The 25,948-nt window shown below is 47.5% G+C and overlaps 1 pseudogene; it reads left to right on the plus strand.

Annotated features, from left to right (window-relative positions):
• Positions 1 to 238: 238 nt before the first annotated feature.
• LOC144892161 (uncharacterized) overlaps positions 239 to 25,948 on the plus strand; it is a 92,915-nt pseudogene continuing 67,205 nt past the window's right edge.

Raw genomic sequence — 25,948 nt, forward strand, 5'->3', positions numbered from 1 at the left:
CACGTCCTGCCCTCACCCTCACTACCTCCCTTCAGCATTGCCTACCCTTACTACCCCCCTCAAGACTGCCTTGACTCACTATCCCTCACCACTGCCTGCACTCACCCGTACCATTACTACCTCCCTTCAGCATTGCCTACACTCGCTACCCTCACCACTGCATGCCATCGTTACAACCTCACCCTGCCTACATTTGCTACAACCCTCAAAAATGCCTACACTTGTTACACCCTCAAAAATGCCTGTACTCGTTACACCCTCAAAACTGCCTGCACTCGTTACACCCTCAAAACTGCCTGCACTCGTTACACCCTCAAAACTGCATGTACTCGTTACACCCTCAAAACTGCCTGCACTCGTTACACCCTCAAAACTGCATGTACTCGTTACACCCTCAAAACTGCCTGTACTCATTACACCCTCAACTGCCTGTACTCACTTTAAGATCCTTTTTTATTTTTTATTTTTTGTTATTTTTTTTGTCATGCTGGAGGCTCCATGCACGGACTATATAGCCCTCATGGAGGCCAGGCCTTAAATAAAAGAGAAGAAAAGTGTATGGTGTTTGTGAGAAAGAGAGGTTAAAGCTAGCCCTGTAGCTGTAGTTTGTGTGAGACAGAAAGTAAGACCAGAAATCCTGACACGGAGCGTGTAAGATGGTTCCAGGCACAACTTTAACGCTCCAAAGTCAGGACGGTAGTACTACCCTGGGCGGTTGCTGTCTGCAACCTGTAAACTTAATCACATTTAAAAAATACTATTTTCCCCCTAAAGTTTCAATTACGTTGCACAGAGTACGTGGATTCCCCAAAGTATACTCATGGCCCGTGAGGTATCGTCAAAACAATCGTTGTAAACAGAATCATACTTGATTCAATGACAGAGCAGAGATCGAGGGTCTTTTCTCAACATCAGCGACTTTAGTTTTAGCCCATTTGAGACGCAAGGTGGCGCCAAAGCACCATGCGATTCCTCCTGTTCGATTCTCGAGGTCGAAGATCCTCAGGTTCACATCGAGAACATTGCACCAACACGTGACCACGCGGTCTCCATCGCTGCGCCATTATAACCAATCTCACAACGCAGGTGTTCCCTGCGGACCATGGCGAAGGATTTTCGCTGGATGTGGATTGTGGTTGTAATTAATAATAGACTGGATAATTACCAATTTGATTGTACACAAATCCGAGAGGAAATGCAATCAATCTGATGGACTGTTTTAACACTAGCTTAGCAAACACGTGCTCTGCTTACAGACAGGTTTTCCCGCCACATATTGCGTTGATGCTGGAATGGGCTTTTTGGAGCATATCACATGATCTGATTTAAGCTTTGGATCACGGAATGTTCGGTCTTACCCTCTCCCTTGCGTTAACCCTCCCAAGCGAGTGCTTATGGTATCTGTCGCTCAAAAAAACATCTACAAGCAAACAAAAAAGACATTACGTTCGAGTGAAAAGTACACTGGAGAGTTCACTGCAGTCTACACCAACATGTCCGAAGGAAGAGGTTCAGTTTGGCATTTTAAATCAACCATATAAGAGAGCCGTTGGCCTGTGTGTGTGTCCCCATTTTTCTCAGAGATGGCTGAACGGATCTTCGTCAAATTTCAGAGGTACAGCAGTGAGTGCCTGGGAGTGTTTTAGGTCAAAAAGGAAAAAAAAATTTAAACAAACTTTAAAAACTCGATTTTTTTGGCTTTAAAAAAAAATCGCTCGATCGTGCCTAAGCCTTTTTGATTAATGACAGTTATATACAAGTACACATTCACATAGATAAATACAAAACAATCACCAGACATTTGAACACAAATAATAAAATAATAACGGAAGCGGTCGAAGTTTATGGTAAGGCTTCTTCTTCTTCCTGAAGGTCATCATACTTGACTCAGAAACGTGATGAATGGCGCATTCACTGGAATATATTCAACGAAAAGGTAAAATGATGATTTGACATTTGTGATGGATTCTGATTTGGATGTAATTGCTTTCCCATTATATTTGCCCTCATTTCAAATACATGACATGACCAAAAGTATGTGGACACCCCTTCTAATTATTCTGCTGTTTAACCCTTTGAGTACGGATGACGTCCAGTGCCGCAATACGCGAAAAAGTTTTGTGTACGCATGACGTCATCGACTATACCTATAAATAGATCATCAGTACGTGGTTGCATTCCCGTAATGCCAAATTAATCCTGTACCGGGGGTATTTTTATCAAAAAAAAAATCCCGTACTCAAAGGTTTAAGCCACACCCATTGCTGACAGGTATATATAATCAAGCACACAGCCATGCAATCTCCATAGACAAACAATTGGCAGTAGAATGGGCCATACTGAAAAGCTCAGTGACTTTCAACGTGGCACCGTCATAGGATGCCACCTGTCCAACAAGTCAGTTCATCAAATTTATGCCCTGCTAGAGCTGCTCCGGTCATCTGTAAGTGCTGTTATTGTGAAGGGGGAAACGTCTCGGAGCAACAACAGCTCAGCCACGAAGTTGTAGGCCACACAAGCTCACAGAATGGGACCACCGAGTGCTGAAGCGCATAGCGGGTAAAACTCGTCTGTCCTCAGTTGCAACACTCACGACTGAGTTCCAAACTGCCTCTGGAAGCAACGTCAGCACAACAACTGTTCGTCGGGAGCTTCACGAAATGGGTTTCCATGGCCGAGCAGCCCCGCACAAACCTAAGATCACCATGTGCAATGCCAAGCGTCGGCTGGAGAAGTGTAAAGCTCGCCGCCATTGGACTCTGGAGCAGTGGAAACGCGTTATTTGGAGTGATGAATCAGGATTCACCATTTGGCAGTCCGGCGAATGAATCTGGGTTTGGCAGATGCCAGGAGAACGCTACCTGCCCGAATGCATCGTGCCAACTGTAAAGTTTGGTGGAAGAGGAATAATGATCTGGGGCTGTTTTTGATGGTTCAGACTAGGCCCCTTAGTTCCAGTGAAGGGAAATATTAATGCTACAACATACAATGACATTCTAGATTATTGTGTACTTCCAACTTTGTGGCAACAGTTTGGGGAAGGCCCTTTCCTGTTTCAGCATGACAATGCCCCCGTGCACAAAGCAAGGCCCATAGAGAAATGGTTTGTCGAGATCGGTGTGGAAGAACTTGTATGGCCTGCACAGAGCCCTGACCTCAACCCCATCGAACACCTTTGGGATGAATTGGAACGCCGACTGCAAGCCAGGCCTAATCTCCCAACACCAGTACCCAACCTCACTAATGCTCTTGTGGCTGAACGGAAACAAATCCCCACAGCAATGTTCCAACATCTAGTGGAAAGCCTTCCCAGAAGAGTGGAGGCTGTTACAGCAACAAAGGGGACACCAACTCTATATTAATGCCCATTATTTTGGAATGAGATGTTTGATGTTTGGGTGTCCACATACTTTTGGTCATGTAGTGTATGTTAATATTTCTTTTTCGCTTGAGCAACGCCGGCTACTCCAGCTATAAACGCTTTTATACTTTACTCGGGGTACAAATACAACTTTGCCTGGGTGGTAACATAGGATATGTGGCCGCGGCCTCATTCGGGGATGTGGGGACCTGGAGAGGGGCGTAAAATTCTCTATATGAATGTGAACCATGTAGCGCCACCTGGTGATGGTGGCAGAGGGTATTACAATTTCCTTTTTTTAACCTCGGCAACACTGCTATGTTATGAAGCATTCTTTACATGGGAAATTTTTCATCATTCCCTTCTCCCCCACCCCCAAAATGGAGGGGTCTGTCAAAGCCACCCAACCCTCAAAATATGTATATGTAGTATATCTATCACCTCCCTATCCCCTCACCTCCCCCTTCCCTCCTTCTTCCACTCCAACCACTCCCTTCCTCACCCCCCCCCCCCCCTTGGCAACGCTGCGTACTCCTGCTCGAATGAAATTGGCAAAGCCAAGAAACAAACAAAACCGTTTATAATTACCCTTTAGAACCCTTTAGAATTCATCCTTTACAACCCCTTAGAATTACCCTTTATAATTATCCTTTGGAATTACCCTTTAGAATTTAGTGCCAGCTACAGTGTCTTCAGAAAGTATTCACACCCTTGACTTTTTCACATTTTGTTGTGTTACAGCCTGAATTTATAATGGATTGAATTGAGATATTAAAATAATTAAAAACGAAAAGCTGAAATGTCTTGCGTCAATAAGTATTGACCCCTTTTGCTATAACACTCCAAATTGAGCTCAGGTGCATCAAATTTCCTTTGATCATCCTTGAGATGTCTCTGCAACTTAATTGGAGTCCACCTGCGGCCAATTCAAGTGATTGGACATCATTTAGAAAGAAACACACCTTTCTATATAAGGTCCCACAGTTTCACAGACGGTGCATGTCAGAGCAGAAACTTTACAATAAAGTCCAAGGTATTGGCCGTAGAACTTTGAGATAGAATTGTGAGGAAGCCTAGATCTGGGGAAGGGTATAAAACAATTTATATAGTGTTGAAAGTTCCCAAGAGCACAGTGAGCTCCATCATTAGGAAATGGAAAGAATATGGAACTACCCAGACTCTTCCTAGGGCTGTCCCTCTGACCAAACTGAGGAGCCGGGCAAGAAGGACCTTGGTCAGAGAGGTGACCAAGAACCCAATGACCACTTTGACAGAACTACAGAGTTCCTTGGTTGAGATGGGAGAACCTGCCGGAAGGACAACAGTCTCTGCAGCACTTCACAAATCTAAGCTTTAGGGGAGAGTGGCCAGATGGAAGCCACTTCTGAGAAAAAGGCACATGACAGCACACCTGGAATGTGCAAAAAGGTATGTGAAAGACCCTGAGAGCATGAGGCAAAATATTATGTGGTCTGATGAGACGAAAAATGAACTCTTTGGCCTGAATGCAAAGTGCTACGGCTGGTGGAAACGGAGCACAGCTCATCACCCATCTAACACTATTGCTACTGTGAAGCATGCTGGTGGCAGCATCATGCTATGGGGATGCTTTTCAGCAACAGTGACAGGGAGGGAACTTGTAAGGATACAGGGAACAATGAATGGAGCCACATACAGGAAGATCCTTGAGGAGAACCTGTTTCAAAGTGCAAAAGACCTGAGACTGTGGTAAATATTCATGTTCAAACAGGATAATGACCCCAAACACACATCCAAAGCAACACTGGAATGGTTTCAGACCAAGAACATGAAAGTCCCTGAGTGGCCCAGCCAAAGCCCAAATTTGAATCCCATTGATAATCTTTGAACATATTGGAAGATGGCTGATGCTCCCCATCCAACTTGACAGAGCTTGAGCAAATTTGCATGGAAGAATGGGAGAAACTCCCCAAATCCAGATGTGCAAAGCTGATACAGACATGCCCAAGAAGACTCAAAGCTGTAATCGCTGCCAAAGGTGCATCTACAAAGTATTGACTCAGGGTTGAATACCTATGTGAATTATATATTTCTGTATTTCGTTTTCAATTATTTTGTAAGAATTTCTAAAAACACGAATTCCACTTTGACATTATGGGGTATTATGTGTACATCAGTGACAAAAAAAAATCTCAACCCAGAAAGCTGCATAACTTTAGCGCATGGGAGAAGTCAATTTATTTATATAATCCTAGCCACCTGGGGTAATTGATTAGGTGAGAGCTGATTGGTTATTCCCTCCATTCACATGTGAGAGATGGGGGTGGGTCTTTGTGTTTTAGCCCCAGTTGGACTTTATCTGAAACGGGGGCTTATGGATTGGGTTTCGTCCGTCCGTCCGCAACCATATATTGGACATGTATGGACCGATTTTGTTCATACTTGGCACAAAGATAAAACATGAAGGTGTAAATAATGCGCATTATTTTGTTTTGTGATGGGATCAAAGATGGCCGACTGGCTGCCATTTTAGTTGTAAAAAACCCGATGTTGAACATGTCCTCAACCATTTCTCAGACATACATTTAGCGATCTTGTTCAAACTTGACACACAGATAATGAATGAATGATGGCGTACATAAGCACATCATTTTGTTTTGAGATCAGATCCAATATGGCTGACTGGTGGCCATTTTTTTAAACTTAAATGTGTCCCCAACTATTTCTCGACATGAAAGATACAATTTTGTTCAAACTTGGCACAAAGACAATACATGAGAGTCTGTACATATGCGGAAGATTTTGTTTTGAAATCCGATCAAAGATAGCCGACTGACGGCCTTTAACTAACGTACAGCAAAATTACTAAAATCACGGGAGCCATGACATGTTACGTCTTTTTCTCCCTGTTCCTTATAGCCTTATAGACTGCTTGACATTTTCATGTGGTACATGCTTTGCAACCTCGACAGTAGGAATTTCTGTCTGCGCCGTCACTGATGACTCGCCAAAAGCGATGAAACTGGTCCGAGAGCTGAGGTGTGTGCAGCATGGGTTTCTCATGTGTGTACTACTATGTGCAAATGTCGTTAAAGCTGTGGAAGGACTCTGGGAAGAGTTTGAAACAGCAATGGGCTTACCTTGTGCAGCCTTCATGGTTGTAGTTATGGAGCTTTCTTTGGCTATATATATATATATATATATATATATATATATATATTGTTATGAATTTGGTAGAGCAACATCTAGAGCTAGGTAGATCTGAATAGGTAGGTATTCGGCTGTCGTGACAGGGACTCTACATGTAATAAGTTCTTGATGTTAGGCGTTTGTCGGGGGTAAGATGTATGATTGTGGATCTACCTGGAGGTCCGAGTGTTAAATAGTGAGGGATTAAAGGTAACGCCCCTGTGAGTCTCACCTAGTAGTCAAACCTTTGTATTGTCCATTATGGCACTGCAAACCACATAAACATTAGTTAGGTCCTTAGCGCAACATTAAATAATTCCTTTCCCTGACAATGACTTCGTAATAAATGGACACCACCAGGCCAAAAACACCGCCACCGTTTACACCTCCAAGGCCTACAAACCTCGCCTGGCACGTGTTACACAAGGACCGCGGGGGTCGGTGAGCGAGAGTGGAGCATGCCGCAGAGGGCGTGGCCGGGGCGAGCCGGCGAGTTGGGAGGCTGTGATTGGCTGAGGAGTGCGCCAATGTGACGTCATCGGCGAGAGATATATGCGACGGTCGGACGCCTTTTCGTGACACACGGCAAGACACGGCAGCACACGCAGTTCGGAGCAGTTCGTTGCAGTTCGAGGTTCGTTCGTCGCAGTTCGTTGGCAGTTGGCACCAAACAGTTGGCACTTGGCTGCCAGCACTCCCAAAAGAGAGTCGAGCCAAGTGGAGTTCGCTTGCTTTGTGCAGCTTACGTCGAACCTTTGGTGCACGGACCTTGTGGAGATCGGCCTCGTGTGGAGCCGCTGGCCTGCGTCGGACGCGTGGTGCTTGGAGGAGGCCTTGTGGAACTTGGAGCGAGGGACCTCGTGGTGTGCGATCGGGCCGAAAGGAGCGGTGTTGGGCGGCCGCCACAAAGGCGACGAAAGACAGACAAGATAAGCCGCATCCGCGTACATTTTGAACGACGAGACGTGTTATTTTCGTATTCACCTCCCTCGTATCGTGTTTGATATCTGTTGTGTCTGGGATCCCAATTTAGGCTTATTCGATTTATTAGATTTACCGGCGGGCTTTTTCACTGGCTTTACTTTTCCATAATAAATCCTTGTATTATTTTATATATATATCTGAACGCAGTTCCTGGGTGTTTGATTTTAATAGATAAGGCGGCGGAGGGGGAGCTTCGCCGCGTCCGCCATTCCGCGCGTTTAACTTTGTGTTGAGCTTGAATCCGCCATTGAGTTTTCGCCTCGGGAGTTAAAGTCTCGCAAATCGGCCATCCGTAACTGTGGTGTTAATCACGGTTACGTGACAAGTGGTGTCAGGAGTGTAGGATTCGAATCCGTCGGACAAATTTTTTTTTTGTCCGCGGCGAGACATCGACACGGTCGGGCGTACATTGCGCCCGACGTTCGAACGCAAAATTTTTATAGGCGAGGCTGAGAAATTTAGTAATCAATTATCAATTGGGCATACGGAGCGCGATATCGCGTCTTCGTCAAATTTAAATTGTGTTTTTGGTATTGAAATAAATACGCGCGCGGGGAACGACCTTCCGGAAAGCGGATGTCGGAGGTCGATGAGATGGAAGTACGCAGCGAGGCCTCCGTCAGCGTCGGGAGTGAGCCGGAAATAGGGGAATTAGATGCAGAGGTGAGCCTTGGAACCTCCCTCGTCTCGAGCACCAACTTATCCCCCTCCCCCACCGGGGAGTCGGGAGCAGTAGGAACGGCCCCGACAACCGACCAGATGTTGGGTCAATTGCTTCGAAAAATGGAAGGGATGGAAAATAAAATGGAGTCCCAGGGGAAGGAATGTAGGGAAGGAATGAAGGGAATGAGTGATCGATTGGAGGAACAAATGGGAGAAATGAAAAGTGGGTTGGAAAATAAAATTGAAGGGATGGAAAATAAAATGGAGTCGCAGGGGAAGGAATGGAGGAATGAAATAAAGGAAAGGAATGAACAATTGGAAGGAAAAATTGGGGAAATGGCACAGCAGCTGGGGGAACGAATTGATGGCATAGAAGGGAGAGTGCAAAACCAAATTACGGACAGACTGGGGAAATTTGAGGGTAAAGTAGAAACTCAAATGGGGGAGATGGAAAAAGCCATAGGGGTGGAAATTGAATTGAAACGGGAGGAATTAATGTCAAAAATAGAGGAGGGCGTGACGCAGGCTGTCCAAATGGGGGAAAAGTTGGAGGGTCAGATTGGTGCCACAAATGCTCGAATTGATAAAGCAAATGGAGACCTGGTTGTTTATCGGGACCGTGTGGATGTCACAACACCCCAACCGGGGGATGAATTTGGAATTGTGCAGCACCAGGGCGGTGGTGCGGAGCAAGAGGGGGTAGAGTTTTTGGGGGTCCGTGCAATGGAGCCGGACCAGGTATTTATTGGGGATATTGATCAAAGCCTGGCGGGGCCAGGAATGATTTGTGGAAATGATGAGGATGAGGATGATTTGATCCAGCGGCTGGAGACCTGTGACAGTCCCATGGAGGTAGAGCTTGTTCAGGCCCAAAGGAGCCTGGGAGATGAGGTGAGTTGGTCCGAGGAGGTGGTTGGAATGACCGAAGGGACGCTCACTGTACACTGCTATTTGGAAACAGAGGCTCCAAAATTGGACAACCAGTTGGGGGAGTGTGTTGGCTCCGGGCTGGATTTGGATCTTGGAGGATCGGGAGATAGAGCTTCTGGAGATTTGGTCCCTGTAGGGAATTTGGATCAACTGCAGGGAGGGGCAGAACAACCGGTGGTAGAGGTTGTTCCCTGCAGCTGCGGTTTGGCAGTGGGAATGAAAATTTGTAAAAGAAAATTTAAAATAAAATTACAATGGGAAATTGATTTGGAGCAGCCATGGTGGGGATTGGTCCCCGGGCTGCGGGATTTGGACATGGAGAGGTCATGGGTGATGGCCTCGGGCAAAAGTTGCCCCTTTCAAAATTTGGGTATGCCTGCCAGCTGGGGGGCTGTGATGGCGAGATTTGGACGTGGGGTCCAGCCTTGGGTGTCGAGGTACGACCTGGGTCCCACGGGGGGTCTGGTGGAGTGTGGCGTCCCTTGTCCGTCGGGGCGTCGTCCGAGCTGGTGGCTCGGGCCGGCAGGGTCACCGGACCCTGGTGGGGGTTAAGACCTCCAGGGAGGTCCGAGGTGGTTTCTCAAGCCTGGGATGGCAAATATTGAGGACCACTAGGGGGAGATGTTGTGGGTCGCGCTTTGGTGGTGGCACTACGGACGGCCAACTTAGGACTGATGTGGTGACCACCTGGGCATGCGGCCTGACACCCTCTCCCTGGGACTCTGGGACAACCAGCATGTGGTGACCTGGCATGGTGGTTGGTCTATGGACGCGGGTCAAACCGAATGGACAGGGATGGAGATAGCCTGCCGGACAACCATTGGGGCATCTGTGGAACGTGATGGTGTGAGTGACCTTCCACAGATGCTCCGTTATGATTTATGGACTCTCGGGTTGGGAAGAGAGCCATGGGGATGTGAATCGGGAGATGTGTAACGAGCCGAGCATATGGGCCATGCTCGGCTGGCATGTGTATGGCAAAGCATCCTTCTTTGGTGAGGTTAGTGAAATGTGACAAATGGTTGGCATGGGTAATCTGTGGGTTAGATGGAAATTTAAGGGTGGATTTTGAAATGCCATGGCGGACACTGTACAGTGACGCCATTATTGATCCAGGTGGGTAGACCAAAGTGTTGGAGGCTGTGATGAAATTAATAGGGTAGCAAGGCACAGCTTTCAACTGGTTGCGGGGGCAACTGTGCTGATATTTGGGACGCGGGATGATGGGGATGTAGTTGTGTAGCCTGAGGGTCAACGTGGTGCTGTGCGTGTCCGAGGTGTGTGGACCATGTCTTCTGGGTGGGTCTCCTGGTGGAGCATGGCTGTTGACTGGACCTTGGTGTGGTCAAGTGTGGGTGAGCACTGGGGGGCTGCAGTTCTGTAGTCGGACTGGGGGATGATGGGGAGGTGCAGGGGACGTGGCTGTAGGGATGCCACGCACTGCGACCGTGCCCCCCAGGGCCGAGGTTGTGTGTGCGGTAGTGTGTGTTGTGGCAGCAAGTGCTCACCACATTGGCCAGCTGGGGCTGCTGCAGCTGTGTTCCTCGCAGGGGGGCCGAAGGATGGATGGTGGGTCGCACCCTTATGGACACTCATGGGCCATGTTGGCGTTTTGACTGCTCACCTTGTCCCGGTGACCCTTGCACGGTAGAGGTGCAGAGCTGTCGTGGCCATAGGTAGTTGCGTAGTGATGATCACCGTTGGATGCGGATCCACATACCTGCCAGTGTAGTGGGGACAAAAGAGAAATTTGGAAGGATTTGGTAGGCCCAATGTGAAATTTTGGGAATTGTATGGGTGGATTGCACTTTGAACCTGACCAACCTGCAACTACCTGCACTTGAGGTGAGTGTTTTGAGGAGTACTGTCCCAGGCTTCAGGACTTGCTTTGGAAATTGGGGACATGTAAATTGGAGTTGGGAGGCGGGTGAGAGTGATGACATGGCCGGTGAGGGGATGGAATGGGAGCCACAGTGTCTTGTGGGTGGCGTATGTTTTTGTATTGTGGTTAGGTGTTTTGATGTGGTCGTGAGAGTGGAACCTGGAGAGTGAGTGATGGTTATTGGAGATAATGAGGGGCGATACTTGTGCTTTTGGAAATGTGCTTTTGGAAATGTGTGATGGTTTAAATGTGAACTGGGGGATTTCACATGTGGCAGGCCATGGCAAGCCTTGTAACACCTTTTACACCATCTATGGAATTGTACTGAATTGTGCTGAGTTGTGTGGAGAATTGAATGGCAGCGGGGGAGGAAGTGTGTTTTGGGGTCTTGTGGGTGGGGAAGGTGTGTGTGTCCACAGGTACAGAGCAAGCTCTGAGGAGCGATGCCTGCGGGCCCCCCCTCTGCGGCAATTACCCCTGGCAGCCGGTGGTAACTGGAAATTGGAGCTCGTCGGTGGAGGGTCTGGTTGGGCGCCGCGGGGTGAGGAAGTCCCCCGGTGACCCGTGTTGCTGCGCGGAAGCAGGAGGCAAAGGAGCCTGGTGTGTGTGGAGACCCTCACCGGCGAGGTAACGGCGGAAAGGGGCTGTTGGGCCGTCACGGGGCCAAGAGGTAAAGGTGGGGGGGGGGGGGGCAATGAACTTGTAAGTCGGTTGACTTGTTTTTGGGACTGGGGGCACCACAGCCTGATGCGCCCCCACCATCTTTTTGTGCGGTACCTCCCCGCTGCCTAGTTGAGGAATGCACACACACGTGAATGACATCAATGCCATGGTCCTGCAGGGGGTGTATTGAAATAAGTGCTTTGTTGATTTTTGAAATGCCTTGATGACCTATGGAATGAGAATGAGTGGTTAAGGGGTCTGTGTTGCATGAATGTGGGCGAAATCCACCGAGCCGTGTCACTCACCTGTAACATCTGGACAGGGCCCGTGGAAATTTAGGGGGATGCATTGGGGATGGCCCCGCAGGTAAGGTTGTGTCTTGTGGCATCCACCGGGGGACGCGGTCTGTAGACCGGGGTATGTACAAAGGTTAGAGTTTTGAGTTTTGGAAAGATGGTCAAGTTTTGTGGTTAAGTTAGTGTTGTGTGTTGTTTGTTTCCTCCCTCCACAGGAACAACGAAGACAATGTACATACTTGCATGATGGTTAAGGGGTTCAGCATGTTAAGGAAGTGTAGGTAGGTAGTCCGACTCACTTCCCACAGCCCTTCCTGATTTATTTCATAGGTTAATTAAGTGTGTGACAGTAAGTGTTAAGGCTGGAATGGTAGCCCTGCGGTGAACCTTGCAGGAGCTACGGTTCCAGGGGGGGGGGGGGGGCTGTGTTATGAATTTGGTAGAGCAACATCTAGAGCTAGGTAGATCTGAATAGGTAGGTATTCGGCTGTCGTGACAGGGACTCTACATGTAATAAGTTCTTGATGTTAGGCGTTTGTCGGGGTAAGATGTATGATTGTGGATCTACCTGGAGGTCCGAGTGTTAAATAGTGAGGGATTAAAGGTAACGCCCCTGTGAGTCTCACCTAGTAGTCAAACCTTTGTATTGTCCATTATGGCACTGCAAACCACATAAACATTAGTTAGGTCCTTAGCGCAACATTAAATAATTCCTTTCCCTGACAATGACTTCGTAATAAATGGACACCACCAGGCCAAAAACACCGCCACCGTTTACACCTCCAAGGCCTACAAACCTCGCCTGGCACGTGTTACACAAGGACCGCGGGGGTCGGTGAGCGAGAGTGGAGCATGCCGCAGAGGGCGTGGCCGGGGCGAGCCGGCGAGTTGGGAGGCTGTGATTGGCTGAGGAGTGCGCCAATGTGACGTCATCGGCGAGAGATATATGCGACGGTCGGACGCCTTTTCGTGACACACGGCAAGACACGGCAGCACACGCAGTTCGGAGCAGTTCGTTGCAGTTCGAGGTTCGTTCGTCGCAGTTCGTTGGCAGTTGGCACCAAACAGTTGGCACTTGGCTGCCAGCACTCCCAAAAGAGAGTCGAGCCAAGTGGAGTTCGCTTGCTTTGTGCAGCTTACGTCGAACCTTTGGTGCACGGACCTTGTGGAGATCGGCCTCGTGTGGAGCCGCTGGCCTGCGTCGGACGCGTGGTGCTTGGAGGAGGCCTTGTGGAACTTGGAGCGAGGGACCTCGTGGTGTGCGATCGGGCCGAAAGGAGCGGTGTTGGGCGGCCGCCACAAAGGCGACGAAAGACAGACAAGATAAGCCGCATCCGCGTACATTTTGAACGACGAGACGTGTTATTTTCGTATTCACCTCCCTCGTATCGTGTTTGATATCTGTTGTGTCTGGGATCCCAATTTAGGCTTATTCGATTTATTAGATTTACCGGCGGGCTTTTTCACTGGCTTTACTTTTCCATAATAAATCCTTGTATTATTTTATATATATATCTGAACGCAGTTCCTGGGTGTTTGATTTTAATAGATAAGGCGGCGGAGGGGGAGCTTCGCCGCGTCCGCCATTCCGCGCGTTTAACTTTGTGTTGAGCTTGAATCCGCCATTGAGTTTTCGCCTCGGGAGTTAAAGTCTCGCAAATCGGCCATCCGTAACTGTGGTGTTAATCACGGTTACGTGACAATCTATATATATATATATATATATATATATATATATATATATATATATATATATATATATATATAATCGGGAGATTGAATAAGACGCGGACGTAGCTTCAGGACGTCGATCTTTAATTTTCGACCAACAAAGGTCTTCTTCTTAGTCGTCCCCAAGTTCAGCGGAAGTCTGGGAAGCTATGACATGACATTATGGGTCTTCCGCTGAACTTGGGGACGACTAAGAAGAAGACCTTTGTTGGTCGAAAGCTTGTCGAAAATTAAAGATCGACGTGTTGAAGCTACGTCCGCGTCTGATTTAATCTCCCGATTATTTATTTAATGCAAATGAGACGCCCTGCTCGTACTGTGGAGTTTCTACTATTTCTCACAGTTATATATATACATATATATTATCCATTTGAATGTATGTGTGTCTGTTTTGTTAATAGTTAGGCAGCTTAGCAATTTTTGTGGGAACGACTTTACAAAAGTACCATTTGTATTTTAGTGGTTAATTGGACCATATGCAATAGAATTAGGACCGGAGGCAAGACATATACAATGTTTGACTTTTGCGCAAATACGACTCGCACAGCATAATATCGAGCAATACATTTATGCAAATAAATCATCAGCGATTGGAGTTAGACTAAAATCGTAAATACATAAATTGCTGGACAAATTACCTTGAACAACATGTTGTCTGTTCTAAAGCTATATTGTCATCACATCCTTGTAGTTGCGTACATGTTAGATATATGAGAGGTGCGCGAGTCACAAGTATAACACATTTGTATAAACACTCGGTATTATATTACTAATTATTATTACATGGAAGCGTAAGATTTATTATGCAGGCATGCATAAGTTTTACAAATAACACTGCATGTAATGAAATAAAAGTTAGCCTCCTTGCTGAAAATATATACATAATTGGTTTTTGTCCAATAAAAAGGTGAAGAACACTGTATATTTCTTGCCTCCAGTCCTAAATCTATTGTATATGGTCTACTGGACCACCAAAATAAAAATGGCGCTTTTGTCAAGCCGTTCCCCATTTTCGATAAATATGCAGCTAAGCTGCCTGACTATAATACTGTTACGGTCCGCGGATAAGGATGTTGTTTGCCGAGCGAAGGCACCTTGGCCAAACAGTTGTTCCCCGACTAAACCCGATTCACCCAAACGTTGGCCATATCGCGCCACCGCTATTCAATCGGGAAAAGACTAAGACGACGAATGCAAAGAGGAAGAATGAAGACGTACATAAGAGTAACGGGCTTTATTATTATTTACACACATAAGCAAAAAGAGCAGTCACGGGTATTTACAGCGAACATGAAAACACAGGTGACACAGTGAAAATTACTAGCTTATACAGACTTAGTTACTACCCAGGACAGCACGAACAAAACAAACTCATGTACGCAAATGGGGAACTTGCAGGCAGGAATGGCTGGAAAGGATGAGCAGGTGGGATCACAGGGCACAGCGAGCAGGTCCACTCCGGGCGGGAAGCGGGGAGCCGGCAGCTCCTTGTATTCGGCTTTACAGCGCACGCCGGCAGCTCCTGGTATTCGGCTTTACAGCGCACGCCGGCAGGGTCACTCGCTGCCCCGTCAGGGCTTCACGCGGCTGGTTGAAACGGGCCTGGACTCATCTGCTGTATCTCTTTGCAACTCGTTCGTAAAAGTTCCTCTGCTTTCTCTTGGACCCTTTCTTTGTCATGTACCTCTCCACGCAGCTCAGCTCGTATTCCCTTCCTCTCACTTCTCTCCAGCGCGGGACTGACACGCCCTCTCCCCCGTGCTCTGTTTCGTGACCTTGTATGGTAATCCCACGGGCTTGTCTCCTTATTTGGGCATCGCGCCGACGGCACGCCCCTCGTGGCGAGCCACGGGCTTGTTTCCTTATTTGGGCATGGGGCTGCACAGCCCCGCCCTTCGTGGCGCGCCCTGGGCTTGCCTCTCCCTGGTGACCCCGCCCCTCCTGTTCAAACAGCGCACGGAGCACATATTCACTATAGCAGCGAATTGAGAGGGCGTGCACCCCACGCTTGTGAACTGCTTTCCTCACAGATGGAGAGTTTGGCTGGGAAATGATATTATTGAAGGGGAGCTATTCTTAATTGATTCGGTGCAATGGAGTGTCATTCTAATGGAAGACAAGGCCTTACTCTAAAACACATAATAAGATATAAGCTACTGAACAAGGGTTTTATCGTGTCCTGCAATGTGGTGTTTATGGAATTAACTACCGAGACGCCCTTTTTATCTTTACACAACTCCGGAGGCAGGAGGGGCCATATCCAAACAATGTTCATCACCATTTCCAATACAATACAACACAATCAAAAAAATGCAATCCTCATATCCGCAACAATACTATAGTAGTCCTGGAACTGGGTTGTGACAGCAGATCGACAAAACAGGTGAATCTAGAACGGCACTCGGTGGAGCGCATACGAACAATTTATCTTTTGTATCCCACTGATAGGCCGGATCTGGATTCGGACCTGAACCAAAATCTAATTGACTTGTTCTTGTCACCGAACCAACTCGTTCACCAAGTTTAGTCATAACTCGTCCATAACCTTTTGAAATATCATGTTATATATCGCTTTTTGCCTGATCCCTCAATGGTGAAGAATCACTTAAAATTAAATAATCATCGTATCCGAATCTATATTCAGATATTTACCAAAATCGAATTTATTTGTCCTTGTCACACACACAACCTGTCCATCAAGTTTTGTCCGAATCCGTCGACAACTTTTTGAGATATCCTGCTAGGTGTCATTTTTGTCCCAATCTCCCAATGGTGAAGAATCACTTTAAAAATTCTAGTAGCCGGATCCGAATCCGGATCTTCACCAAAATCTAATCATTTCATCCTTGTCACATACGCTACATTTCTGCCGAAATTCGTTTGAATCCGTCCACAACTTTTTGAGATATTTTGTTCACAAACAGACAGACGGATGAAAACATAACCCCCATCCACCTACGGAGGTAAAAATAATGTTGACATCGAAATGTATTTGTATTATTTTCATCATTTTCACTCACAGACTATTTGAAAAGCAGAATTTTATATGTCTTGATTTGGTGGTTGTCTAAGTAGCACATCATTCTACACAGTGTGTTAAAATGAATGGAGTCTCTGTGCGAGCAGAAGGAATGTTTTCATATCAGGATGAAGGGAGTTTTCAAAGCAAACATCATGTAAAGTGCTTATTGCCAGCTGCTCATAAGCAATAAGATGTTCATATCACATTAAGTGAAGAATTGCATGAAAAAGACGTTTAAATTAATCTTTAAATGGATGCCTTATGGTTGGTGTGCTGTTCATGGCTGAGTGTCGAACTGTATGATAAACTGGAGAATGTATCTTACCATTTTGCAACACTGCAATGTGCTGAACATTTTTGGAGGTTTTGGAGATCACGTGGTTCTTTCTAATAGGATCTGGTGAAAGGAATCGAGACAATTGACATGTTACTGGGCAAGATGTCACATGAAATGAACGAGTTGATTCTTCCAAACTCATATCATGCTGAGAAAGTCTCCATTTCCCCAGAGGAACAATGAGCACATGTGGTTATATTCCACTAATGGCTGTATAAACTTCCGGGTTCAACACTTCAACATATGTAAGAAATCTGTTACCTGGCATGGGCTGCTGGAGGTGTCATTGTTTTTATGCCCCCGCCGAAGAAGTCCGGGGACTTCGTCGGCAGAGGCACTAGGTTTTCGGATTGTCCGTCCGGCTGTCCATCCGTCTGTCTGTCCATCAGTCCGTCTGTCCGCGCATCCACCACCTGTGATAAGCTTTTGTTACCGCTAAAACTTGAAAACGGCTGAAGGGATTTTAATCAAATTTGAATAAAGATTGTACTCTGTAAAGATGAACTGATTTGATTTTGGGGTCAAGAGGTCAAAGGTCAGATGTCATGTTCAGTAAAAGTCCAGTTGCTGCGATAACTTGTGAACCAGCGATTGGATTTTGAGCAAAGTCGGTAGAAGTATGTATTATGATGCAAAGATGAAGCCATTTGATTTTGGGGTCAAGAGGTCAAAGGTCAGATGTCATGTTCAGTAAAAATCCAGTTGCTGCGATAACTTGTGAACCAGCGATTGGATTTTGAGCAAAGTCGGTAGAAGTATGTATTATGATGCAAAGATGAACCCATTTGGTTTTGGGGTCAAGAGGTCAAAGGTCAGATGTCATGTTCAGTAAAAACTCTGTAACTTGTGAACCAGCGATGGGATTTTGAGCAAAGTTGGTACAAGTATGTATTATGATGCAAAGATGAACATAATTGATTTTGGGGTCAAGAGGTCAAAGGTCAGATGTCATGTTCAGTAAAAATCCGGTTGCTGCGATTGGGGTCAAGAGGTCAAAGGTCAGATGTCATGTTCAGTAAAAACTCTGTAACTTGTGAACCAGCGATGGGATTTTGAGCAAAGTTGGTACAAGTATGTATTATGATGCAAAGATGAACATAATTGATTTTGGGGTCAAGAGGTCAAAGGTCAGATGTCATGTTCAGTAAAAATCCGGTTGCTGCGATAACTTGTGAACCAGCGATTGGATTTTGACCAAAGTCGGTAGAAGTATGTATTATGATGCAAAGATGAACCCATTTGATTTTGGGGTCAAGAGGTCAAAGGTCAGAGTCTGTAATATGTTTTCGTTACCGTGATAAATAATAACGGCTAAAGGGAACTAAGTCAAAATCGGTACATGTATGTATCATGATGTAAAGATAAACTGATTAGATTATGGGGTCAATGGGTCAAAGGTCCGTTAGTTAAAAATTCTGTTACAGAGTTAACTTGTGAACCAGTGATGGGATTTTGACCAAAATTGGTGTAAGTACATGGTACTCCTATGATGTAAAGACGAACTGATGAGATTTTGGCATCAAAGGTCAAAGGTCAGAGGTCGTGTCAGGTAAAAATGTGATGTATGAGAACAGCTGAAGGGATTTAAATCGAACTTGGAACAAGTATGCATAATGATGTAAAAATGTGGGCAGAGCCATATTGGCCAACGTCGCTACATCGAAGATTGTCATTCTGGTTTGTTTTTTTACACACTTATTTAACTTCATCTGAACTTTGTTTGTTTGCCCCCATTTCAAAACTTTGAGCCGTTCGTTTTCAAGGTTCCATATGTCCTGGAGAGCTGAAATTTGGCCCACATTCCTCTTTTATGGTACATTTTCATCTATCAAATTGAAATTTAAAAATAATAATAATAAAAAGGTTTAAAACTTTAAAAGAAAAAGTGTGTAGCCCTAAAGCTTGTTTTTTCGTTTACTTGTTTGCTATCCCACTCACACAGAAAAAAGCGGAGTTTTTTTTTCTTTTCTAAACAGGATTGAGGCTCGTGTAAGAGCTAACATTAATCACACAAAAAACAGACACACAAAACGTACAATAAAGGGAGTGGTAGACAAGATAGGGAGAGAGATGGAAGCACACAAGTACAACAGTAGAGAACATGGACATCGGGAGATCTGTAGCAGGGAGAAGGCTTGGGGGGGAGTGGGCATGGGAAGGCGGGGGGGGGGGGGGTGGGAGAGGTATAAAACACATATACACTGATCTTTCAGGAAAGAAGGACTTTCAGAAAGCAGGACTTTCAGGAAAGAAGTCGGTATTTCCAAAAAAAAAAGTGGATTTGGGGTGAATTAACGGGGGTAGAGGAGATCAAAGTTTTGGATGGGGGAAGATAAGAGATGGTGGTTAACAGCTGTTTTAAAGAGCTAGAGGGAGGAGTGGGATTGAAGAGAGTGAGGGAGTTTGTTCCAGAGGTGGGAGAAAAGAGGAATGAAAGAGTGAAGGTGAACAGAGAGTCTTGATTTTATCAGTTTCTCCATAAGAGGGTTGCTGGCAGATCTTGTGCGACCTGTAGGAATATTTGGGGGACAGAGCACAGAGAGAGCTGGGGGAGCAAGGCCGGAGAGGAGTCGGTAGAAGACAGAAAGACCACCAACCTGCCTGCGGTGTGTGAGTGAAAGGCCCTCGGAGATAGCTTCATCGTGGGAGATTCCAATAATTCTGAATGCTTTGGTTTCAACAGCGTGAAGCCGAGCTAGGTGTGAGGCAGGAGCACCGGCCCATAGGGGAGAACAGTATTCCATTGAGCTGCGGATGAAAGCCTTGTATGTGGTGAGGAGCTCAGGTGTGCCAAGGAAGGACTTAACACGACGGAGGATGCCCAGTCGGCGACTGGCTTCGGAGTCCAGCTCGGAAATGTGGTTTTCCCAAGAAAGTTAAGCAATTGGTTCACTTCTGTCTGTCCACACACGTCAGTTTATAAATGAGGAACAACCTAATTTAAATAGAATGTTATATTCTGAACACGAATCGGAACATGAATCGAAAAAAAATAAATAATCGAAACGCCGGTTACTCCAGCTAGAAACACATATGCTTTACTCGGGGTACAAATACAACTTTGGCTGGGGGGTAACATAGGCTATGTGGCCGCAGCCTCATGTGGTGGTGTGTGGGGATCCAGGAGAGGAGCATAATTCCCTATGCAAATGAGTGCAGTGTAGCGCCACCTGGTGGTAGTGGCAGAGGGTATTACAATTTATCTTCTTTACCTGGGCAACACTGAGGTTAAAGCACTCTTTGCACGGGTAAATTTTTCCTCCATCCCTTCCCCCCTCCCCCAAAACGCAGGAGCTTGTCGAAGCCCCCTACCCCCCAAAAAAGATGTATAATTATGTAGTATATGTTTTCCATCCCACTCCCTTCCCCACCCCACCCCCTTCCTCAACCCTCCCTCTCCAGCCTGCCTCCCTCACCTGGGTACTCCTGCAAGTATATTATAAATATATATATATATATATATATATATATATATAACTGTGAGAAATAGTAGAAACTCCACAGTACGAGCAGGGCGTCTCATTTGCATTAAATAAATAATCGGGAGATTAAATCAGACGCGGACGAAGCTTCTGGACGGTCCATCTTTAACTCTCGACAAGCTTTCGACCAACAAAGAGTCTTCTTCTTAGTCGTCCCCAAGTTCAGCGGAAGTGAAGCTCAGTGAGAAATAGTAGAAACGAGAAATATAAGCGCAGCTTCACTTCCGCTGAACTTGGGGACGACTAAGAAGAAGACTCTTTGTTGGTCGAAAGCTTGTCGAGAGTTAAAGATGGACCGTCCTGAAGCTTCGTCCGCGTCTTATTTAATCTCCCGATTATATATATATATATATTCTAATAGGGCAAACGTATATGGTGATGTTTGTATGCTTGTTTATTTGTGACCAAAACGTCTTCTTCTTCAAATAAAATTAACATCCAAAACATAGTCCGTGAACTCTTAATTACGTACTGTTGGAAGATACCTTTTGACCCTTTCGACTGCTGAGACCCAAAATACCACGAACACCCAAATGAACCTGAATAGCCACAATACCCTTAAAGACCCAAAAGGACCCAAAAGACCCTGAAGACCCAAAACACCCCAAAGACCCAAAATACCCTTAAAGGCCCAGATGATCCAAAAGACCCTGAAGACCCAAATGGCTCTGAAGACCCAAAAGACCTTGAAGATCCAAAACACCCTGAAGACCCAAAACACCCCGAAGACCCAATTTTGGTCGCTCTTCCTCACCATCCCCCTATCACCATTCCCTCACTTCCCCCCACGATCCCCAATCCACCATCACCAGCACTAACCGCCACCCACCATTCCCGCCATCCCTCACTCCCTGAGAAAGCAGACATGGACTGGTGAAAGATGCCCTTCCCTCTGAAACGACGTGTGGTGAGGCGCGCCGAGTCACGCCAGTATAGAGAATAAAAACCACCTTTTTAGCACTTTTAAATCTTTTCCATTTAGCAGTACTTTGAAAAAATATTACGGCATTTGACGTCATAACGACCAATCAAATTTGCCGCTCGTCAAAACTTTTAGCGACAAAAAGAAGCAAATAGGTGAGAGTCAGGTTTATTACTCCCGCCAGGGAGTAATGCATTCGATCGTATCCGTGTGTGTGTGTGTGTGTTTGTGTGTGTGTGTGTGTGTCCGTGTGTGTGTGTGTGTGTCTGTATGTGTGTGTGTGTGTGTGTGTTCGTGTGTTTGTGTGTTTGTGAACTAGATATCTGGAAAAGTTCTGAACGGATTTGGATGAAAGTTGGTGGGATGATTGCCCTTGGGATAAGGAGGAATTGATTAGTTTTTGGTGAAGCTCAGGATATTATTCCCGATCCAGGAATTTTTTTGAAGGATTGTTTACCGTTGGAAGGTGGGGCTCCAACTTGACCCACGGCGGGAGTATTCGCTCTACTGAGTGGCGTTCTAGTTATTGAAGTGTGATCTCATGAATTGTAGTTAAAGCAGGAATTCCTAGAAAGATTTTGCAGTACATATTTCAAGTGAATCACTTTCCTGACGAATTTGAATGGAGGAGATAATGAAGACAGTTAAAGCAGATGAATTGAAGACAAATCTGCGAGAAAAGCCACCTCTCAGAATTTGAATTTTTCTTTCAAAAATTTCGTTTCTTTGTTAAAGCCACTTAATTTGGTAATTAGGTAATTTGGTTAATTTGGTAACCACGGAGGTTACCATGAGGCCTAGCAAAGCACAACTGACCGTGAGGCCCAGCAAAGCTTGATTCTGTAGCGGTTCCCGCTGAATGTACACAATCGCCTTGCACCTGCCAGGACGCGGCCAGGGCGCGATCGCCATGCCGGGCTCGTCCGGACGGGCCCAGACGCGCCTCTCCTGGGCATGCCCGGACTCGCTGTTCCCGGGCACGCCCGAGCCTCCCGGGCACGCCCGGTCTCGTCTTTCCCGGGCATGCCCGCTCTCGCCTTTCCAGGGCTCGCCCAGAGCGCCCGGGCACGCCCAGCCTCGACTTGCCAGGCCGCCCGGGCATGTCCAGACTCGCCTTTCCAGGGCTCGCCCAGAGCGTCCGGGCATGCCCGCTCTCGCCTTTCCAGGGCTCGCCCAGAGCGTCCGGGCATGCCCGCTCTCGCCTTTCCAGGGCTCGCCCAGAGCGCTCGGGCACGCCCAGCCTCGACTTGCCAGGCCGCGTCCAGGACGCCCGGGCATGTCCAGACTCGCCTTTCCAGGGCTCGCCCAGAACGTCCGGGCATGCCCGCTCTCGCCTTTCCAGGGCTCGCCCAGAGCGCTCGGGCACGCCCAGCCTCGACTTGCCAGGCCGCGTCCAGGACGCCCGGGCATGTCCAGACTCACCTTTCTAGGGCTCGCCCAGAACGTCCGGGCATGCCCGCTCTCGCCTTTCCAGGGCTCGCCCAGAGCGCTCGGGCACGCCCAGCCTCGACTTGCCAGGCCGCGTCCAGGACGCCCGGGCATGTCCAGACTCGCCTTTCCAGGACTCGCCCTTGACACCCGGGCATGCCCGGTCTCGGTTTTCCCGGGCAAACGCCCCGGCATAAATGTGTATATATATTGCTGCCCGATAAACGGGCTTGGGAGAATACCTGAGCTGTTTTGTTTCATTAAAGCAACTCGGACGAATTCCGTCTTTGGTCGCGTCAATTCTTTCGACTCGCGTTGGAGCGCAGCTCCTTCAATTCCACGCCGGAGTTACCCGGTGCCACCTATCCCATCCCAGAGCTCAGGCGGCCGAACCCTGAAATGGCGGTTGTGAATTTTTGGTCCAATAGCTAGAGTGGAGTCAGCCATATTTACTGGTGTGAGAATATGTGTGCCACAAGTAGGCCTCAAATCTGGAATGAAACTGAAGATTTGTTTTTACCACTGCAAACGCGTCACTTCACTGCATACGTCACTTCCTGAAGACGAAAGTACTAACAATGTTCATGAAGGAGTACTGATAATTAATAAAAGAAAATCTACCTGTGGCATAGACGGAATAGTATGTATATAGTTATATAGTTTGTATATGTATATAGCACAAAATATATGTATATAGTTTATTAAAGAGAAATCCCCGACAGATCAAGACAAGCACACTAACCTTTACCATTTTGATATCGCCCTCATTATAATCCTTCAACCTCACACCTCCTCAATTTCTCCACGTTACCCTTGGTTTACCATCTGCATGCAGAGGCCTCATGACGAGACCTTGAACTTGTGCGATGGTTTTGAAAATGGCCTCACCAGGCTGCTTCACTCGAATTTGTCGTCATGTCATGGGAGGGGGTCCTCGTTAGAGGACGACCCCTGCGGTGAGGCACTCTGCCTTATTTCACGCTTTCTGTTGATGCTCGTCGGTCTGTGTTGCTCTAATTAGCCCGGGCTTGCAAACATCGTGCGGCCAGAGACGCCATGGTGGTGTCTGGGGACACTCGGTGGAACAGTGTATGTGCGACAATGCTTCCTGGATGAAGAATTTGAAGAAGTCAAATGTAGTGAGTTCAAATTCTCACTGTCATGTCTACATTCTTTCCTAACTGTCTAGTGTGTCTCCAACATTCAAATTCCTCTCCATGCGCCTGCTTTATCTGGTTTTTTATTTATTTAATTTTTGTACACAAGATCGAGGCTCGTGTGAGAGCTAACATTAATCACAAAAAAAAAAAACTGACACATAAAACATATAATAAGGGGAGCGGTAGACAAGATAGGGGAGAAAGGGGGAAGGAGAGAGAGGGAAGCGCACAAGCACAACAATTGAGAGCAGGGACATCGGGAGATCTGTGGGAGGGAGAGGGCTTGGGGGGATGAGGCCTGGGAAGGGGGGGGGCGGGGGTTGGGGAAGTATAAAATACATGGACACTGCAAGGATTTCCAGGAAAGAAGTTGGTACTTCAAAAAAGTGGATCTGGGGTGAATGAACAGGTAGACAATATCAAGGTTTTGGATGGGGGAAGATAAGAGATGGTGGTGAACAGCCGTTTTAAAGACCTGGAGCGAGAAGTGGGATTGAAGGGAGTGAGGGAGTTTGTTCTAGAGGCGGGAGAAAACAGTTTCCTAGAATGTTTCTGAATCTCACTTCGCTTGCATAATTTTTTTCCCCCTCTAATCCTACCCTCTTCTCTTGTGCATGGCTAATCCACCTTTGAATCTGTAATTGGAGATTATTGCACAGTTACTTTATGATGTCATGATAAACAAGTTGTGTGTAGTTGGACTTAGTCCAAAACAGGAGCATGTGGCGGACACAAGGGACAATAATTCAGCGCACCAGCAGGTGGCGCGAACGTCCAGGCGGGGAACTGTAAGGCATGCCCCGCCTATCGACCGATCGGCCACGCCCGGGGACTAGGCGTGGCCTCGGGATATATATGCGGGCTCTAAGCTCGAGCCCGCCCAGTGCTGAAGTACGAGCTTTGAATAAAGACGTTTTGATATACCAACGCGTTGTGGCCTACCTCTCTGGCAATCGAGTCGTCTGTGCGCAGCACCACACTGGTGACCCTGATTGGTTCAGCCGTTGCTGACCACCGAACGCGCCATGGCCACCAACGCCGTCGCAGTTAAACTCCCGGCGTTTTGGGAAGCGCAGGCCGACGTTTGGTTCGTGCAGGCCGAAGCTCAGTTTCAGCTCCGAGGCATAACGGCGGACGAGACCCGGTACTACCACGTGGTCGCCGCCCTCGGGCCCGGCAATGCCGCCCGAGTCGTGTCCATCCTTCGGCGCCCGCCGGGCGACAACAAGTACGAGGCGCTCAAACGTCTCCTGCTCGCCACCTTCGGGCTCACGGAGATCGAACGGGCCGACCGCCTCCTGGACCTTCCCGAACTCGGCGACACACGACCATCCGTCCGGATGGATTTTATGCTGTCGCTGCTTGGTGACCAGCCCGCGGATTTCTTATTCCGGGCGCTTTTCCTACGCCAGCTACCTGCACAGGTACGCCTCGCGCTGGCCGGTTCCAAAATAAAGGAACCCCGCGCCCTGGCCGTAGAGGCCGACAAGTTTTTCGCGGCCTGCAACACGCGGTCGGTTTACGGTGCTGCCGTAGTGGATCCCGGGGCAGAGGCTACAGCGCCCCCGGCTTCCCTCGTGGCCGCTGCTGCGCCCCGCCCACTACCGCCGCCGCCAACACCACGGCTGCCGCGGCCGCCGCCGCCGCAAACCTGGTGCTACTACCACGCCAGGTTCGGCCGCAAGGCTAAAACATGTCGCCCGCCATGCTCTTTTGACAGGTCGGGAAACGACCGGGCCGGCACTCATTACCGGCCCTGAGTGTCGGCCATTCCGGCAGCCTCCTGTTCATCATGGACACCTTGTCCGGGAACCGTTTTCTTTGCGACACAGGAGCGCAGGTAAGCGTCCTCCCCGCCTCCACGTCCGACAAGCAAACCGCGGGCCGCGGCCCCGCTTTGCTTGCCGCCAACGGTACAC

Source organism: Myxine glutinosa, chromosome 5 (genome assembly GCF_964187855.1).
Source record: "Myxine glutinosa chromosome 5, kmMyxGlut1.1, whole genome shotgun sequence".
In the NCBI taxonomy this organism is placed as follows: Eukaryota; Metazoa; Chordata; class Myxini; order Myxiniformes; family Myxinidae; genus Myxine; species Myxine glutinosa.